The sequence below is a fragment of the Cryptomeria japonica genome, chromosome 9, assembly GCF_030272615.1.
Source record: "Cryptomeria japonica chromosome 9, Sugi_1.0, whole genome shotgun sequence".
Taxonomy (NCBI): domain Eukaryota; kingdom Viridiplantae; phylum Streptophyta; class Pinopsida; order Cupressales; family Cupressaceae; genus Cryptomeria; species Cryptomeria japonica.
In genome coordinates, this window is record NC_081413.1 from 726440772 (window position 1) to 726458678 (window position 17907).

The 17907-nt window shown below is 35.1% G+C and overlaps 1 long non-coding RNA gene across 2 annotated transcripts; it reads left to right on the forward strand.

The window, feature by feature from the left end:
• The first annotated feature begins 861 nt into the window (after nucleotides 1-861).
• LOC131067413 (uncharacterized) lies at nucleotides 862-3128 on the forward strand. Of its 2 annotated transcripts, none has more exons than XR_009111807.2 (5): nucleotides 862-1039; nucleotides 1124-1266; nucleotides 1426-2216; nucleotides 2297-2428; nucleotides 2638-3128. It is a non-coding gene; the product is annotated as an uncharacterized LOC131067413 (long non-coding RNA). The 2 variants fall into 2 exon arrangements; XR_009111806.2 differs by having other exon boundaries at nucleotides 863-1039; nucleotides 1488-2216.
• The last annotated feature ends 14779 nt before the right edge of the window (nucleotides 3129-17907 follow it).

A 17907-nucleotide genomic window follows, 5' to 3' on the forward strand; every position in this document is an offset into this window, starting at 1 on the left:
AGGATATTGTATTCAATATCTGATGTAGTCCCCCTCTTCCTAACCATCAAAATTCTATTGGGGGGATTGAGCTTCTACATGATGAATCTTGCATGCACTTCCTTGCATAACTGAATTGTGACCGAAGAAAGATTGCTCTCGATTAATATTTTCAGCCCTTCTAGATATTAAATTGTGCCTTAAGGAAGATGAGAAGATAAACCATTTATTGGTGTAGTGCCCCTTTACAATTAGTTATGTGATAAATTGTAAAGGATTTAATAGATTTTTCTTATGGTTGGCCACACCTATACTATGGCTCCTTGTGTTTTGTATCGTGGATTGTGAGCCCCCAATGGTTATTTGGTAGGGGAAGAGCACCAGTAGTTGAACACCCTAACTTCGTGCTTCTCAAAATCCTACGTGGAAATTTCAAATCACTCTCAATATTTTACAGTAGCTTACTTGGCAAGTCCCCTTCTTATAACTAAGCTTTCGGCACCACATCAACATGCTTTTTGCCAAGGTGTCCAAAACAACCCAAAAAAAAGTGAGACCAATAGGCATGCAAAAGAGGCTCCAATAGTTGTGCAGCTGATATGGCATCACCTGATTGGTTACTTTTTACAATATTAGTACATTTCCTAATAACTATTGGTACATTTCCTAACAAAAATTGATATTTTATGTTTCAAACAATAGGTTTTATGTGTTCAATTTTTAAAACAAAAGGTATCAACAACCCTCACAACAATTCATACATGCTCAACTACTAACCCTCACAACAATTCATACATGCTCAACTATTGGTGCCCCTGATGCTCTTCCCCTAGATCTAAAGAAAATGAAATAGTTATATTTTCAAGGCACAATATTCTTTGATGGAGGCAATCACTAGAGAGATCGAAGTAGGAATTTGAAAGTACTTAAAGTAAATAATTGCAATTCAACATAAACCAATTTCTTCAGATTATGTATGGGCGGACAAGAAGTATCAGTAGCCTTCAACCTCAAATTAGCTTCCATTCTTTGCAGCTTTTTGTAACCTCTGCTTCTCAAGGTAAGTTCGATTAGCCTACCGCTCTATGCTATTTATTGATTAATATTTGTCTAATGGGTTGCTCTGTTTTCGCCCCGAATGCAGGATCAGTACCTCCGTGGAGAATGAATTTGTTCGTTGGTGTTGGTGTGCGTGTTCAGTTTTGTTGAGGTAATAATAACAGAACTGAAGCAAATATTGGAAGCAGAAACATCATTGTGCTTAGTGCGAGACATTCATTACTTATGGTATGTAGCATGCATTGAATCTTGTTTTCTGTTTTTAGTTCTGATCTTCGCCTGAGAGCCTGTCAAACTTGTATTGATTGCGTTTGTTTAGCTTTTCCATCGGTTACAATTTCCATGGAAGATGGTGTTTGAATCTTGTTTTTTCTATTTTCTTGGAAGATGGTGTGTATAATGAAGCTGAAATTTGATCTGTATTGGGCGTTTCATTCCTGGGAAAGCAGAGCAATCTGCAGGTACATCACGACCCTGGTAGAGTGCAATCTGCCTTGGCCGAACGATGAAATTCACACCAAGATCGGAACATCTTGGGCGAAAGGGTTTTCGGCAAAGGAGATGCCGCTTTTTCCAGGAAAGACTGTCAAACTTTAACGGTAGTGGGAGGGCCGACCCCACCATTGACGGGCATTTCCGCAAGCATCTGAGCGCCCTCTGCAGTCGGCATGCAGATCCAGTGGTGGCCTTGGACAATGGCAGCGCGTCTTCATTCGATTCCCACTACTACAGAAATTTGGAAAGCGGAAAAGGGCTTCTGTATGTCGATCAGGCGTTAATGGCGGCACCCCTCACCCGCAGCATAGTCGACTTGTACGCTTCCAATCAGCAGCTCTTCTACCGTGATTTCTCACTCGCCATGGTCAAACTTTTCAACCTGAATGTGCTCACAGGAAAACAGGGGCAGATAAGAAAAGAGTGCTCTAAGCTTGTCAATAGCAGCGGGAGGTCAAGAAAGCCCGTCACTGGCAAATTGAAGTTGCTCTGGTACAGCCTCACTCCCGCTTCCAGTCGCTCATCAAACAACCCATCGATTGCCCCTGCATTGGCCTCTATGTAGCCCAGCCTCTATAATTGAAGCTTCCAGCCTCTCATCGAACAACAAGAAGCATAAGTAGCCTTCGGCCTCAAATGGGCTTCCATTCTTTCCTGTTTTTAGTAAACTCTGCTTCCTCAAGGTAACGAGTTCGATTCCCCCACCGCTCTGTGCTATTTAGTGATTAATATTTGTCTAATGAGTTGCTCTGTTTTCGCTCAGAATGCAAGATCAGCGCCTCCGTGGAGAATGACGCTGGGAATTTGTTTGTCGGCGTTGGTGTGCGTGTCCTATTGCACTTGGTGCCAGCAGGCACAAGCTATGGTGCTTGGTGCAAGACATTCCGTGGTTATGGTATGTAGCATGCATTGAATCTTGTTTTCTCTTTCTAGTTCTTGATCTTCGCCTAGAGCCTGTCAAACTTGTATTGATCTAGCTTTTCCATTGGTCACCATTTCCATGGAAGATGGTGTGTGAATCTTGTTTTTCATATTTTCTTGGAAGATGGTGTATAAAGAAGCTGAAATTTGATTTGTATTGGGCCTTTCATCCTGTGAAAACAGGCAATCTGTAGGTACAACACAATTCATTTAGCAGCCTGGCAGAGAGAAATTCACACCAAGATCCGCTCATTCGGGGCGAAAGGGTTTTCAGCAAAGGAAATGGAGAGCTCAGTGCCGCTTTTTCCAGGAAAGACTGTCAAAGTGGGAGAGCATTGAGAGGCATTTGAACTCCGTCGTCGTTCGATTACAGAAATTTGAAATTTGGTTGGCATTCAATCGTATCATAGGGCTTCTATATGTCGACTTGTTCGCTTCCAATCAGGAGCTCTTTTACCGAGATTGCTCAAACTTTTCAACCTGAACGTGCTCACAGCAAAACAGGGGCAGATAAGAAAAAAGTGCTCTAAGCTTGTCAGTACCAGCAGGAGGTCATATGATGGGGCTCCTTTCAAAGATCCAGAAGAATCATTTCCCTTTTAATACATTTTCTTTTCTGCCTGTCGATTCTTTCATGTACTACTCTGTATAATCTCTCTTTTGACCATGGAAAATTCTGTTTATAATGTAACCACGGCTTGACTGTTACACAGCTCAATATATTCTTTTATTTTATGAAATACAGGCACACCATGTAACCATGGCGTGACTGTTACACAGCACAACATGTAACCATGGCGTGACTGTTACACAGCACACCATGTAACCATGGCGTGACTGTTACACAGCTCAATAAACCATATATTCTATTTTTAATGAAATAGAGGCAAAACAGCTTGCGGATTGTTCTGCTCTTTTCATGATACTAGAAAAACAAATTATGCAGTCCCAGATTGTATAGAGATTACATTTGTTTTATTTTAATAAATTATGTTATAATAGTATTATTATTTGTTTTATTTTATTTTGTGAGATCACCCCCACTATATGCACGGTTGAGCTTCTTTCAAATGAACATGGTGATTTATGTTCTGTTTTCAAACATTCATGCAAATGTGGATAGGTGGTGTGAGGTTCAAATGGTAATGAGATTGACAAATGATAAAGGAATTTACAAGATATTTGGATGTAGTTGAATTGAATGTCATAAAATGATGTTATTTTTGTGTAGGAGATAAATTACATTTGTAAACAAATGAGATCTATGTAAAGTTGGAGAAATTAGTATGAGAGATGAAGGTAACAAGATATTTCTGATATGACGATATTTCTTAAGTGATATGGAAAAAAAGCGAAAAGTATTATTTATCTGCCACATAGTGAAAATTTAACATTTGATTTTGGTCTGTTAGATGCACACTTATATCACTTATTACACTTGTTTAGAGAAATTGTTGTGGGATATGTGAATTATTTTCATAATGAAATGATCAAAAAATAGGCTCACACTATAATAATGTGCACCATATTAAACATGTACTAATAATGAAAGAATGAGGTTTTATATTAAGTTTCAAGGAAGAAAAATATGGTTTTGTTTTGGTTTTGAATATTTGGCAGTATAAACAGACTATGATGTTGTCTTTATAAAATTAGATGCATATACAATGTTGGGGTATCTTTCAAAGACTTTTTTTAATATCATGAGATGACTCCAATGACTCCATCTAGCAACCCAACCACACATTGCCTCAGTCTTACTTTTTGCCGAGTTTTGGGGTATAGAGGGGCAAGCTAAGGCAAGAATACCTTGATGGACAACTAAGCAAGCTCAAACACCCTAGTCGTTGGGTAAACCCAACTAGCGAGAGTTGAACCCTATACCTACATGGGAAGAACCCAAAGCCTTGGCACAATCTTACCAACTATTTGAGCTATGGGCCAAAGCCCAAGTATCTTTCAAAGAAAGACTTATTTTATGTTAACATGGATATTTGATTTATTTTCTTTTTAAGTTACCTACATATGTATGAAATGAAAGTTGTAGGAGGTGGAGAAAGAGAAAATCAAAAGGTGAGGAAAAATTCAAGTAAATAAAAAAAGACTTGACTAGTAGGAAATGGGAGATGAGGGCTTGAATTTATTCTTGTCATTTTGTATAGTTCTTTTGTTTGGATTAACTATCAAAACATCAAAATCAATTTGAGGGAAATCAAGTGCATAAGAAATGAGTATGTAAGCGATTGACTCGCTAATTAGGGGCATCTAGTCATAAATGATAATGTCTAAAGAGAGTATGACTATCTTCCCACTTACTTGGAACAACATCAAAGTTGATAACCAAATCTACTACTATGGGATCTATATGTACACACACGCACGCACTCATTAGTGTGTGTGCGTATAAGGAATATACATATAAACAAATATAAATATCCATCTTCATATAAAATCTAAAGAAACAATTATTAAAGCAATAAATTGGAATCCACCTAGGAGATTATAAAAGTCATGATTACAAAATTATTTGTTAAAAAATAAAATTACCTATTTAAATTGCTATTTTGTGATACATATATACATGTTTATATATGTATATAAGAAATATACATATATAAATATACAAATATGTATCTTTATTGAAAGAGCTGTCTAAGATTAGTACTAAATTTGTCTTATATGATTAGTGATATAGGAAGAAAAATTGTATAGACATAGATTCATTCGAAGCAAGGAAAACATATAATAGAAACAAAAAAAAAACATCTTTAGTTAGTTTTATTCTTGAATATTGTCTACATGGTTGAAAACTTGTAATTTTGTAATAGTGTTGTAATTTTCTGTTCAAGAAATTTAATAAGAAGAAGCATGCCATGCTTATTTCATATTTAAATTTCATTGATGTTTTGTGGTTGAAAACTTGTAATTTCGTAATTGTGTTGTAATTTTCTATTCAAGAAAGTTAATAAGAAGAAGCATGCCATGCTTATTTCATATTTAAATTTCATTGACGTTTTGAGTTTTCAGATTTAAGTCAAGTCATTTGAATGGCTTGCAATTGTTTTTTATTTGAGAGGGAAAGCCTTCTTGCAGCAAATATTAAAAGCTATGATATATGAGATTCTTTTGATTTTAGTTGAAAAATAGATAACCTTGAAATGAAATATATTAATGACTATTAGTACATTAACTAAGTTTGTGCATGAACCTATTTTAGTTGAGACTATTTTTAACCTAGTAATTATCCTAGTAATCCAAGAGGGACAATAGTTCCCTTGTAAGGAAAAATATTAAAGAACTATTTCAAGTGCAAAATTAGAAAGATTTATATGTACCAACTAACTAAGTGGAAAGATGTTTCCATATTGTAGAAATGATTATGTCATACATAATATTCTTATGTTTGGAATATTATATTATTATTTGTGCTTGAATGTGAAATAATAATTCCTATCATTTATTTGAACTAGAGGTGTTAAACACATGCCACACATTTCCTTTCTGCGATGTGCTTTAGTTTACCAAAATTTTGGTCAAAGTAATGTAAAATCACAACATGCATTGTAAGTTTGCATTATCTATTTATTTACAAAATAGTTGAATTTTGTCATACTTAGCTAGAGGGATTCTAGAGCCATATGATATATTGTTTATAATTAAACAACACTAGTTCTTGAATGACATGATTTACTTGTTGATTTCATATATCTATTACCTTCATGGAGGTAAAGCCACTTCTTGATGAAAGGTGTGTGGGGGGCCACTAGCTGGTTGGAGGTAAGGTACTGAGGTGATGCTCTCCTTGTTGCATTTGAAAATTGCCAATGACTTGGTTACTCAAAGACATTATTTGCATGTATTGTTGATTAATTTTTAAATTTGTATAATATGTGATCATGATATGGATCATACTTGAAATACACATTTTGTATGAAGGAATGTTCATTAATGTTTTGTCTATTATAATTATTAGTTTGAATCTCCTACTTGTAATTATGAGTTTGTTGAAATATTTATTAGATGAAGGTATATTTCTTTAATGCAAATGATTTGTGTAATAAGATAAAAATATAATTTTCTTTAAAAAACAATTATGAAATGAGTTAAGCTAAAAAAAAAAATTAGTGAAATTTTAATATGCATTTAGAATAGACACGAGTCCATTATGCTCTTATTATGGTGGTCATTAAGGTAATTATGATTATCCTTATGTCTAGAGGTCAATATTAGAGTTTGATGGTAGCAAGGTCTCAAATGCCATTATTAGCATTAATATTAATGGTGGAAGTTTCCCCTTAATAAGGTAAGACATTATAATAGTTAATAATAAATCTTTTATTTGTTAAATATTATTGGTTACCAACATCCTTTTTAACTTGAGAAGAGCCAAATAAAACATCACATATATTAATGATGTTTCTAAGTTTAAGGATAGTCATTTTTGTTGTGACTATATGAGTAACCATGTCTATTATGATCATGGATATGCACAAATCTTGGGATAATGTATTATGTATTTTACATAAGGCTAAGAAGTTAAAACTTTTTGAATGGATTCCCTTAATTATCTTTCTAATACCATGAATTCAATTCGCATGACTCGTGTAACTATTCTACTCATTGTAAGTCAACAATCATGATTTCCTCATAGATTTCAATGATACCATGTGACTTAAGGATTTCCTTAGAAAGATGGGACTATCCATAGTAGGACTATAATACTTTCTAACAACCCAACTTCACCCTTTCTTGTAAATTCATCGAGGTAGTTTTACAACAATAAATCAAAAAATGAGTTACAAGTCTATTCTCTAAGGTACATTGCAATCATGAATATTGCTATGTCTCGACTTCCTTCATTACTAATATGAGGAACTTATCATTGAAACAAAAAAAATTCTAATTTAGTTTATAACTTCAGACTTGATAAAATCATACAAGGATAATCATATTTTTTATTCACGACTTAATGAAAAGGTTATCTTAACAATATTGCATGCATTTTAGGACTATACCTCTATGTGTGTGGGAGGTATAGAATTTTTAAATGATGCTAAATTATTGTGAATATGCTTGGGTGATATAGGATTCGCCAATTAGTGATTATCATCCTATAAGAGAAAAATGGTAGAGTTTTACAAGAAATTGTCTTAATCTTGATACTAGCATTTATGATACTCGTACTATTGATGAGATGGTCCTCTTAGTTTTCAAGTTGACTTTTAATTAATGCTTAACAACAAGGTGAAAACCTTCATAATTCAATACATATAATAAATATCTACATATAATCTATTATTGTTATTGTTTTTTACAATGATACCTTAATAAGATTATTTAGAAATATGCCCATCCTATTAAATTTATAATAGCCTTAATAACCATGAATATCTTAAATGTTTGTGGCTTTAATGATTTATGGAGGCTATACTTTTGTCCTAGTTTTATTCTCTATAGTGCAACAATAAAAATGCAAAACAAACTAAGTGAGCATCTATCCTAATTATGAAAATTATTATTTTCAATAATCTTTATAGGTACGATAAAAATATTATAAAGGTGTGATATCCCTAATGATTCTATTAGGATAGCCTAAGCAAGATTATAGTCCATTAGGTATTATATGACATCTCGTTTCAATGTTTGATAGTGTTATTATAGATGAAGAATTATTTTGGATGGTAACTTTATGTCCTAAGTAACTAACATATATTTTGTTTCATGGTATCTTATGTTATTAGTATTTCATCATTTTTTAATTGCCCTAATATGTCATTGACAACATAGTTTTTTCATTGCCAAATTTGAATATGAAGAAGATAGATTGAAAATCTTAGGTATTAATCCTTTCAACTGGGAAGACAAATTTATTTTGATGGTTAAACCCTGGTTCTCAGGTTTTAACCCATCTACATATTCATTTAATGAGATTCCTATTAGGGTTAGGCTCCCTAACCTTCCCCTTCATCTATGGATGGACTCTCTGCTAGAGGAAGTGGGGGATGCTTTAGGCGAATTCTTAATGATTGATAAATATTCTTTCCAGATTTATCACTCTACTTATGCTCGGATTTTGGTTAACATTGATGTCTCTAAAGGGCTTCCAGCTGAGTTAGAGATTAAATCTTCCTTGGGATCTTGGGTCCAACCGCTCGACTTTGAAGGTATCCCCTTTAGATGTCGAAAGTGCTTCTAGACTGGACATGTTGTTGCACGATGTGAAACAAATAAAATGAAAAAAAGATCTGCTACTTGGTGGAAGGGTGCATCCTCTGAACACTATTTTGTTAAAAAGAAAAGCTTCTCCCAGGTGGTGGCACAGGTTCCTCAAGCGAATGTGCCTCTGGTTGCTGCCTCTGTTCCTTAGGAATGTGTGGATGCTTGCACCTCAACTGATCATTTGAAAAATGCTGGATCTTCTTCTTCAATGGATGACCCTCCCGTGTCCCAGAGTGCTACTGGATCTTCTGTTGTCCCTACCTCTATTGTTCCTGCCTCTCTGGATGTTGGCTATGTTCCTCCTGATGATGGGAGGTCCTCTATTCTGGATCCATCCTCTTGGCAAAAGGCTGTTGCTAGGGTTGAGGAGGGATGGATTACTGTTAAAAGTAAAAAATCAAAATTGTCCCAGTCCTCTTTTGATATGACCCTTCGATCCCACAAGGGTAGGACAAATTCTTGATCCTTCCTGGTTGGGTTAGGGCTACTGGTTTTTTGCAGCCTGTTGGTGTTTGGTGGGGGTATTTGTTGTTCCCCTTCTTTTGATTGGTTGTGCCGAGTCTCTATTGTGTTCTGTTTCTTTGAGTGGACTTTCAAGTTTATCTTTCAGTTCGGGTTAGAGGTCCTTCTAAAACCTGTCTTGTAAAGGGTTTTTGGTCCCTTAAAAACTTGTTTTTCCTTAATCAAAAACATAGTTTTCCCCACATGGTGTTAACTATTCCTAGTTTTGTGACATATATTTCTTCTTTCCTATTAGAATATACTACCCTTCTAGGGAATTTTTTTCACTTCCTTTATGATCATAGCTCTTTAGTGAGGAATAGATAACTCACCGTCTAGGGTTTCTCTTAAGTACTTGTCTAGATCATTTTCAATTCAATGAATGTTGAATATTGAGTACCCAAAGAAAACAACCATCTTCACTATTTAGGACACTCATGTAGGATGATAAATAATTTTATTTATCTCTACAACCTTACTTACATCCTAATGGTGAAACATCAACTATGAAATAATCTTCTTTATCAATTGAATAATTTTCTTGGATCTAAATAATGATGTTGACCTTTAGGTAAGCATTCCAACTAAAATGATATAAGTTTTTTCAAGAATCTCACAAAAACCAAACCCTTGTTATTCTATAAATCTATTGATAGTTGAAGAGGTATACATCAACACCCTATTTTATCTTAATTTTCAAAAAAATATTAGGATACGTTTATCAAGATTTGCATGTAGAAATAGAGGACTTCCACAAGTGTGATGCTTCCCTAGCATTGGAATTCAAAGTGAGGTTGTAAATCACAATTATCTTTCCCTAAGGTTAAAATGAATATAAAAAAAAGATTCTTCAAAAAAATTTCCACATTTCAACACCAATTCCACATAACTGTAAAAATCTAGTTTTCTATCTGCAACAACTATAAGGGGAGTTTGATATCACACATCACATGTGGCAGACCTTGCCATAGGTGTTAGCACCAAAAGCATTCCTTGTATAACACTTTTATAAGAGTTATGGCTCCTACTTGACAACTCTAGTTCTATCATGATAGCTACATTAAGGTTTAAAAACATAACAAACTATCAATTTTATCCCCAAAAGTATTGAGAAAATATTATAAGATAATTAGTGATGTACTAAAGGGAATTTGATGGTGCATTCAAGGTAGGCCATATATCTAATGATCTTTTTCAAAACCTTCTTTCTAAACTACCTTCCTACCATCCTTTAAATTTATGTTCTACAAACCAAATGTTATTTTGAGTGAAAATAAAGGGTGTCAATTATTCAATGAAGGTTTTTAAAGGTTGGAAATACTCCAAAATAACTTCCAAGACTATTTAATGGTTTCATGTGAGTTTTGAGGGGTTAATCTCACAGATAACACTTAGATAATTTTTTAATGTATGAACGATAGCAACATAGCATTAAAAGTCTCCTTAAACACTCAAATCAAGAATTATAATGATAATAATATAGAAAGTAGATGAGAAAGAAAATACTAACAAGATGTGGATATGAGAAAGAAAAACACATTGATATCTCAAAAATAATACCTCATGTTGGAGAAACTCTAACTAACACAACTATTTAGATCTCACTATCTAATCAATTCATCAAGAACACTTAAAGTTAGGAAAACATTTGATCAATAAAATAGAAAAAAAATAAAAGGACACAGTTTTTTGGGGAAAATTTTGGTGTGTATGTGATGCAGCCATAACCGGTAAAACCCTCAAAGAGAATCAACCGGCTTATGCAGCAAGAGTAACACAACGAAAGCAACAAGAAAACATAACAAGATTGCATAAACAGATCATATTATTGCTTTAGAACTTCCGACAATCATACGACTATCATCATATAATCATCAAAGAACATCTGGTAGTTAACCGGTTACATGCAGGCTATCAGCCAAATACAATCCAATCCGGGACTCTAAGAATAAACCAGAACACAAAATGTGAATCTCAATCCTTATTCTCAATTCTACTTCCTTTGCCCCTACAAATGATTTCATAACATCATATTTATACCCACCGGAACATATCTGAGTTAGCCTCATAAGATTACATTTACCAATGCTGGAAAATGAAACGTGTAAATAGGTCTGCCCTAAGAATTAAAGAAATCTTTCTAGAAAATAACAACCAAGAGATGCGGTTAGCAAGAAGGTCGGCCACATGCCAAAGAACATCAGACAAGACCCAAGATAGATCCACATGCCAAGAATCGCGTTGGTAATGAAAGAAAACCAATTGGTAAGCACAAGAACTATCCCGAAACCCAGAAACAGTCAATCAGAAGCGATAATTAACTGGAAACGAACCCAAATGAGCTGAAAAATCTGGAATTAAGCACACGAACTAGCTAGGAAACTGAAAACAAGATCTGCCATGAAAAGAAAGCAACTACCAATGCCAACCAGTAAGAACACATAAAACTGCACAAAGAACTAAACAAGAACAAAACTGAAAGAAAATATTTTTGGTTGATGCAAGACTGCTCATCGACCAAGGATGCTCCTACATCAATATGCTACACGCATGTTTCTGGCTAGCTTTGCAGGTTATTAGTAAGGAAAAGAATAATATAACCATTTATTATTAAAATCATTATATTTTCAAGTAGGTATAGGTATGCATTTTGAGTAGCATATATAATGATATACAAAATGAATAAAATCACATGATTGTTCCATTAATTTTCATAAGGAAAGCAATAGATAGAGTAAGTCCATAACAAAGAACAATAACTTAATGAATTCTATCAAATCACTTCCAACACTTAAAAATGTTAGATCAAGCACTTGAATCAATCATGAACTAGGGAAGTGATCATAGATTAATATAATTTGGGAATTAAAAATTCTATGAAAAACATGCAAAATATAAAAAATACATCAATGCATTATAAAGTACAAGGTCAAATTAGATGCATTAACTATTCAAAAACCTTCATGATAGGTGTTCAAGGCCACTTCTAGGGTACCAATTAAGTGTGTGCCTACATATGTCAAAATTTATTAAGAACTCACTTTGTAAACCCCATAGATATATCATCAAAGGAAGTATTAGTAAAACTCTTTGAGGTGAATTCTAATTGCCGTGATTGAAATCACTATCCTATTACTCTATGTAAGATGTAATGACTAAAGTCTTTAATAATGTCATAATAATTTTGAAACTGCATACTTTATCATGGCTTTTCCCAACTTCCACTCCTTACGATGTCATTGTCTTTAGCCCTAAGATATTAAGTCTCCATATAATATGTCTAGAGAGTGTATCAAGAGGGAAGCAGTTGATAGAACCCTAGTACTTAAATAGGTAGATCTACAAAGAACATGGTATACATGAATATTAAATAAATAGTGGTTATAACCTAAATTACAATTATAAAGAAAAATATAACTAAAATGATAAGCAAGAATGAACTTAGACAAATTTGACCTTATTTGTAAGAATACTATAGATTGAGTTTCTATGGGGATGACAGTGAAGTAAATAAAGTGGTGATTAAAGAAATGCTCATTAATGAAGAGTGAAGAAGATGAGATACTTTGGAGAGATAGATGAGAGCAACTCCTAGATTGAGGAAGTAAAAAGATCAAAGAAAGTTGAAGATAAATCAATTACTTATGTTATCAACCAACACATTAGCCAGCTTAAGTTGAACCTCATGGACTAAGATTCACCTCCGATGTTGTGAAAATCAAGAATAGTGAATTCTTAATTGAATTGGAGAAGGAAAGATCAATAAGCAAGTGAAAGTATAATCATCAGAGTGTTGTATTGGAGACAAATCTAATGTAACAGATTTTCAATTCAATGTTATCGAATTCTACAGATTTCAAAGTACATAAATGCAAACCTCCAATCCAGGAAAATTAAGATATGGAGTTGGAACTTCCTCAAGATGTTGGAATCACTCATAATACATCGTTTGGGGTTCTCATGCTGGTGACCATGCGGCTGCAGTCAATTCCGATACACAGGGCAATCTGCAGGTACATCACTATGAAATCTGGTGGAGAGCAATCCGAACGATGGAAGCCGCACCAAGAACATCAAGCAACAGTTGAATAAGAATAATATTTATTAGCTACAGCAAGAACTTGTACACAAAAATCTTTCACAATCCCTGTGAAAACAGGGCAATCTGCAGGTACATCACGACCCTGGTAGAGTGCAATCTGCCTTGAAATTCACACCATGATCCATACATCCAGGATGAAAGGGTTTTCGACAATGTAATTATTATTTTCTCCCAAAACATTCGCAGATTTACAGCTTGTTCAAAACTAAGGAGGTTGCCACCATAGACGCAATTGTCAATGTGGTTTGGACCTCGAAATGATCGAATGGCCATATTCATCATGGAGCTATTTATGAGGGCTTTTTGACAAATATTTTACAGCTGATGGAATGTCTTACTCGGGCCTCCATTTTCGCCCACCATCTGGTATCAGACATGAATGAAGTGGTTATGAAGGTTGTCCTTCCTACCATCCATTTGCTTACAACTGTGGGGTTAATAGCAAGTATTTTCAATGTTGAAGCAGTGAATAAAAAACAAATAATCGATCAAGCTCTTTAGATTTACAGGAAAGAGATAGGTCCTTAGTTCATTTGGTGACTTCATTAGCCAGTACGAGAGGAGATTAGTTCATTTGGTGACTTCATTAGCCAGTACGAGGATCTCCTCTCCTCTTCTTCAATGGAGAGGTTGTATGAATGTGTTGAAGGAATCGTGTACATTATGTATCAAATTTTGTAATTACCTTAAAAACATACTGGTATGTATGTCAAAAATAAATAAATAAAAATTATCAAACTAAAATGATAATAAGTTTTTTAAGGAAACCCTTCTAATTCTATATATTTGTCCATGGTTGGAAAGGTATGCATCTATACTCTATTTTATCTTAATTTCCAAAAATATTAGGATATGTTTATGGAGATTTACATGTAGAAATAGAGGATTTTCACAAGTATGATGCTTTCTTAGAATTGACATTCAAAATGATGTTGTAAATCACAAATAGCTTACCTTAAGGTTAAAATTTGAAAACAAAAGATGTTTCAAAAATATTTCCACATTTCAACCCCAATTCCACATAGTAAAAATCTAGTTTTCTCTTTTCAACTAGAAGGGAGGTTTGATATCATATATCACATGTGGCAGACCTTGTCATAGGTGCTAGCACTGAAAAAATTCCCTATATCACACTTTTATAAGGGTTATGGCTCCTACTTGACAACTCTAGTTCTATCATGATAGCTAGATGGGGGTTTTCAACACATACCAAACTATCAAGTTTAACTCCAAAATTATTGAGAAAGTATAACATAATTAGTGATCTACTAAAAGGAATCTAATGGTGCATTCGAGGTGAGTCATATATCTAATAAGTGTGTTCTCATCAAAAGATGGATCAGTGGGAGATTTGCACAAGGTCAAATTGAAGAGTGGATTCCAAATACTTGGGGGTTTAGAATTTTATTGAAATTTATGACACATTTTTTCTTCAAATTTGAGAATAGCTAAGATAAGACTTTATTTTACAAAATGGGTCGTGGAGATTAGGCAATTCTACTCCTTACATTCAAGAATATTTTTTCATTTTTATCCTCTTAATTACTCTCCTAAATGTGTACTATGTTGGATCTAACTTGCTCAATTATTTGATTAAAATCAACCAAAAAAAAAATGGATTATTTTGATTTAATTGATCAAGATTCGAACTATAGAAACTCTCATACCTACAACCAAACCAAGGGGTCTTTGATACATGAGATCCCAAAGAAATTTACTGTCCACTTCCTTTGGTGAGTGGTGTCAAGAAGTGGAGGCCAGAGTCATTTAGAGAAACGCATTGGGAAGCCCAGCCGCTAAAGAACCAACTGATCCAAGAGAGTTTCAATATTGGTCACTAAAGAACCAACACAATATAGAAGGGGGCAATGGTCAGATGGTAATGGTAATGAACAATTTGATATCAGAATCATTTGGAGAAACACTGCATTAGGAAGCCCACACCAAGCCCACACCAAGAGAGTTTCAATATTGGTTGCTAAAGAACCAACCCAATATAGAAGGGGTGATGTTCAGATGGGAATGGTACTGAACAATCTCTGGTGTCAGAATCATTCGAAGAAACACTACATGAGGAAGCCCACACCAAGAGAGTTCCAATATCGGTTGCTGAAGAGCAACCCAATATCGAAGGGGGAGATGTTCAGAATGAACAATCTGATGACAGAGCTATTGGAAAGATATATGGTTTGATTGAAAGCACCATTGAAACGTGATCATCCCTTCTTCCCTGGCCCTCAAATATGGAATAAGCGAAGATGCAAGATGAGCCACTTCTCAAAGATGCAAGATGAGAATTTAAAAGATCGACGAAGTTCGAAAAATGAATTGGAGAGTGAGATACCAGGAATCCCTTATACGAGGTATATAAGCAAATTGGCCTTAAAATTACTCAAAACAGATTTTGGTTTCATGCAGTAAGTACGGAAGGAAAAGTAACAAATAGAGGATAGAGGAGAATGCGATGATGAAAGATTAATTTTCTTTGAAGAATTACTTTCTGGTTCTAAGGAAGGATTAAACACCCTTAGGTGTTCCACAAAAATATATTCATCATAATATTGTATTCCACATACAAATCTAATGTAAACATGAGCAATTCAATAACAGATTTTCAATTCAATAATCTCAAATTTCACAAATTCCAAAGCATAATAACAAACCAGTACAATTACCATTTCAGAGAATAGTAAAAGTTGAAGAAGAATAATCTTTATTAGCTACAGCACTTGTACATTAAAATCTTTCACAATTCCTGTGAAAACAGGGCAACCTGCAGGTACATCACGACCTGGAAGAGAGTAATCTGCCTTGGTCGAACGATGAAATTCACAACAAGAACATCAAGCAACAGTTGAAGAATAAAAATCTTTATTAGCTACAGCAAGAACTTGTACACAAAAATCTTTCACAATTTCTGTCAGAACAAAGCAATCTGCAGCTACATCACGACCCTGGTAGAGTGCAATCTACCTTGGCCGAACGATGATATTCACACCAAGAATATCAAGCAACAGTTGAAGAAGAATAACCTTTATTACGGCAAGAACTTGTACACAAAATCTTTCACAATTCCTCTGAAAACAGGGCAATCTGCTGGTACATCACGACCCTGGTAGAGTGCAATCTGCCTTGGCCGAATGATGAAATTCACACCATGATCTGCACATCCGGGGCGAAAGGGTTTTCGGCAAAGGAAATGCCGCTTTTTCCAGGAAAGACTGTCAAGCTTTAACGGTAGTGGGAGGGCCGACCCCACCATTGACGGGCATTTCCGCAAGCATCTGAGCTCCCTCTGCAGTCGGCAGGCAGATCCAGCGGTGGCCTTGGACAATGGCAGCGCGTCTTCATTCGATTCCCACTACTACAGAAATTTGGAAAGCGGAAGAGGGCTTCTGTATGTCGACCAGGCGTTAATGGCGGCGCCCGTCACCCGCAGCATAGTTGACTTGTACGCTTCCAATCAGGAGCTCTTCTACCGTGATTTCTCACTCGCCATGGTCAAACTTTTCAACCTGAATGTGCTCACAGGAAAACAGGGGCAGATAAGCAAAGAGTGCTCTAAGCTTGTCAATAGCAGCGGGAGGTCAAGAAAGCCCGTCATTGGCAAATTGAAGCTGCTCTGGTACAGCCTCACGCCCGCTTCCAGTCGCTCATCGAACAATCCATCGTCTGCCCCTGCATTGGCTTCTATGTAGCCCGCCCTCTATAGTTGAAGCTTTATGTCGGCAAGCAGGGCATGTGTGTCGCCTTTCTTGAGCTCCACCTTCTTCATTCATTCGAGTTTTGTGATTAATGGCGTTTTGCAATTGGGTTAAATGCCCATGCCCATGTCCAGTATTTCTCACGCCTGCTTCAAGTCTCTCATCAAACAAGAAGAAGCACAAGTAGCCTTCCGCCTCAAATTTGGCTTCCATTCTTTCCTGCTTTTTGTAACCTCTGCTTCCTCAAGGAAATGGTGAGCCCGCTGCCGCTTTTTACAGGAAAGACTGCCAAAGTGGAAGAGCATTGAGAGGCATCTGAACTCCCTCCTCATTCGATTGCTATGGCTACCACCGTCCTGTTCTTCTTTTCGCGCCTCTCTCCCTGCAACAAGAATGGGAAAAGACAATTGTTTAGGGTTTCTATGGCTCAGAAAATTTATAGATTCATTATATTTGTAACGGAAACATATCTACTAAACCATTAGCAATTAGCAATTGCACCTTAATGTGTAATGGGTATGTAGGTGTGGAAGGTCAATTAGGAAAAAAATGGTCTATTTTTTGCATATATTTACAAAATACATGAGGTCAATTTGTAGGTCATTTAGCAAATGATGTTTGTGCAACAAAGGTCTCAATGGATAAATGATTGCTTCAAATCAACTATGGATCCTCTCATAGCAATCAAAATACGAGTGAAACAAAATCTCTAAATGAGGAAGATAATTACACTCCATTACCAATAGGATCTTGTTATTGTAGACACTCAAAATTGTCATGTCTAATTAAATAAATATTTTATTTATTTTATTTATTTAATTATCTAAGCCTAATTCTTCTATTAATTAAATAAATTTTTATTTATTTAATTAATTCATTTATCCTCTTCTAGCCTTATTTCTCATTTAAATAAATACATTTATTTAT